The sequence below is a fragment of the Sinocyclocheilus anshuiensis genome, unplaced genomic scaffold, assembly GCF_001515605.1.
Source record: "Sinocyclocheilus anshuiensis isolate Anshui unplaced genomic scaffold, SAMN03320099.WGS_v1.1 scaffold1294, whole genome shotgun sequence".
Classification (NCBI taxonomy): Eukaryota; Metazoa; Chordata; class Actinopteri; order Cypriniformes; family Cyprinidae; genus Sinocyclocheilus; species Sinocyclocheilus anshuiensis.
The window spans coordinates 325,692-329,336 of NW_015558613.1; positions in this window are offsets into that span (position 1 = coordinate 325,692).

Consider the following 3,645-nt stretch of genomic DNA (forward strand, 5'->3'; position numbering starts at 1 on the left):
CAGAAAGGCGGGGCATAGAGGAGAAACAATAATGTACAGTATGTGGAAAATAATGTGTTTTTTGAACCTTAAACCGCACAAACACATTTCATTACACCAAATACACAAAATAATGTTCTTTTTTAGCAACGTCATATGACCCCTTTAATATTAATAACTTTTATTATTGTGTATTTTATATGAAAGTATAAAATAAAAATAATATTCTATACTATTGTTATATATAAATATGAAATATTATATATTTTAAAATATTTGTTCTAAATGTTGTACACTAAAAACTGAATTTGAGCTTCACAACATTATAATGTACAATATGAAAATGTATTCTAAGATTTGCCAAATATTGCATTTAACAGCGTTAATAAATTATCAGTGTTCCTAATTAGTGTTTAAAAATTACTTTAAGTCAGCTTTAGATTATGGTAAAGTTAATCTAAAATGAGCATGCACAATTAAATATCCAATATCGATCGATACCAATTTTTAATATCGGCCCATAAAAAATATGGTAGTGATAAATTGTGCATCCCCATCTTTTTGTGTTCCACAGACAAAATACCAGCATTCAAGTTTGGAACGACATGAGGGTGAGTACAAAATGACAAAACTTTCATTTATGATTGAAATATTCCTTAAACATGTCTATATTCTAAACCAAATTAAGGGATATGAAATATGTCAACAATTGTCTAGAATGATAAGTACACCCAAAGGTCACGTCCCAATGAAGTTCTGGAAGGTCAAAATCAGCCTTTGACTTTAAAACAGCCCAATCTGCATTATTTGCGTGAGGCCCACCTGTGGGGGAACTCAGCTGTCAGCGAGACCCCCCCCCCACCTCACCCAGTGAGCCGATCAGAGGACAAAGAGACAACTCCGCAAGGTTACACTGCCTCTCTCTCGATGTAGACCGGCCGCTCAGGGGGGAGGAGGGGAGCGGCCATGGCCCCCCCGGGCACATTTCCTCTGTTCCCACGGGGGCATTGACATTCAATTGCCCCTGTTTGCTCATTATCAGAGCAGCATGGAACAGTCTGAGGCTGTTTTAACAGGCCGTATGTAGTAGAGATAAAACTCCCTGTTCAAGGGGGGAGACTGCAGTCCACAACAACCATCTCCCTCTCTTTCTCTCTCTCTCTGTTTTTCACATACTCACTTTGTCTTTCTCTCTCACACGTGTCTATATTGAAAAAAAGCAATGCGATCCAACAAAATTAAAATGCTCCTTGGGCATTCACACTTTACAGGAAATTTGACCAAAAAATTATATAAAATTATAAACAAAAATAATTTAAAGTCAGTAACACTTTGCTGCAATATACCGTTTTGTCACATATATCATCTTGTTAGAGCGCACACACGAACAGAGCACAAGCAGTGATGTCTGATTTATGAATAAATGACTCTTACAAACCAAATCTTTTTACTGAGTCAAAAAGATTCGCGAAACAGCCCTGATCTCATTTGTGATTGAGCAGTTTGAATCAGACTCACTCAGTAAGTGAATCATCTCACTCAAAAGACTCTGGATGGTGAATCATCAGTGAATCATCCAGAGTCATTACTCAGATGATTTCTTCACTGAACCGCGAGTCATTTTTCAGCTATGTCCGATTCAAAATGAACTGGAAACCATTATTGTAATGTATAGGTTAATGACACAAGACTGTTTAGACATATGATAATGTGTGACTACAAATACGCCTACAAGTTCACAAAGTAGTTTTATTCTAATCATAATAATAATAATAATAAAATATTTAAAAATCATTCAAAAAATTTACAATTCTATTAGCCAATCATTTAATATATGTGGTCAAATTGTAAGATTGAACTGACTGTAAGAAGTTTGTTTGGGTAAGATTCAATTCAAATCAGGTTTATTTGTATAACGCTTTTTACAATATATATTGTTTCAAAGCAGCCTTATAGAAAATTTATGTTTCAATGTTACAATTAGGAATTATTATTATCAGCCAGATATGGCAGTAATATACAGCTAGATAATATGTTATGTGATTAGTTAACTTCATGTATCAGTTTCATGTATCAGATTAGTTAACTTTTTTGTATCAGCAGACACAGTGTTAGGCAGCGATTCCAGATTGTACTCTTAATGATTACAATATACGGATAATCTGGAGATTAGCATATAAGAATAGTATCATATGGACATGTTGGAACCATAATCATGCAATGCATTGCTTACATTAAATGTAAATCAAAATAGGAGTGGAGCTCATGTGATACGCCCTATGTTACGGTCATTTAATAGGTGCAATCTAGTTGTGTTGTGTCACATCACTTACTTGCAGTGTAGATACGGTGATACTAGTGCACTTGATACAGATGTATTTCTGGTACCTCTGAGACACTCACTCCGGGGAAATCTCAGCATACGGCACTGCAGATCGATGACTGCTGACTGTACTGCTACACAACTACCATTTCCATGACACTGTTATATCAATGACATATTGCTTTCAGTGTGAGTGTGTGTGTTTGAATGTCATCATATGTCCATAAATTAAGCATTCTAGATTAGTATAAAAAAAAAGAATATTCTAGGTAAATATTATAGAGTAAACAGATGATATGAGATGGAATGCATTGAGTGGACAGATACAAATAGAGTGTAAATGAGACACATCAACCTTGCGCTTTAGTCAATAGCAGCCGTGACCCTTCATGGTGTGAAAGCCATGCCCTTTGGACCCCTCGTTGCCCCACTATTATCTGCATCCAGCAAACAGATTTAGCCTCTACTGTGAAGTTCATGTGCACAGGTTTTTTTATGTCTTTTTACAAGACATCTGATCATATACAAACATTTTGCTATTAAAAAAAGGAAGACTGTAGCTCCCCTATAATTTATGCTGCTAACAGATCAAATGTTGATGTAAGGATGACCTCTACGCGGCCGTCTGTGATTAAACAGTTTCCAACTGCTGAAAGCAAATTATGGAGAGCAGAGAGATAACATATTCAGTCTGACCTTCAGATGGCCCTGAAACACAATCTCCTCTGAATAATCTACGGGTCACTAACTTTGTCCTTCACACTGTGAAAATCTCACCCGCCCCTCACACACGTACTCCTCTCTCACTGTCTCGCTCCGTCTCTCTGTATTTCTCTTCCTCCTTGGACTTTAAAAGGAATAGTTAATCCAGGAATGAAAATTCTGTCATCAATTACTCATCCTCATGTCGCTCCAAACCTGCATGATTTTCTTCTGTAAAACACGAGAAGAAATTTTGAGGAATGTTCATGCTGCTTGAATACTATGGAAGCATATATTGACCTGGGTCCTGTCAAGCTCTAAAATAAATAAATAAATAAATAAATAAATAAAAATTAGTCTAATTTCTGCACCAAAAACTACTATTCATTATTCATTGATAATCTTTTGAACAAGGCTTTGTCAAGCTGATGATGTCAAGCTAAGTAAAATTGTGTTATTTAAATTTCTAATTAATTCTACTTAATTTTAAAATCTAACTTTGCATCCTCAATTCCAATTCATATCCAATTTAGAAATATATGTATACAGTAAAGTAACTGTTACGTATCCGGTCCATGAACTTCCGTCTGCTAGCCTTCAGAGGTCACCCTTTCCATTTTCATTGACTCTCGCACTACACA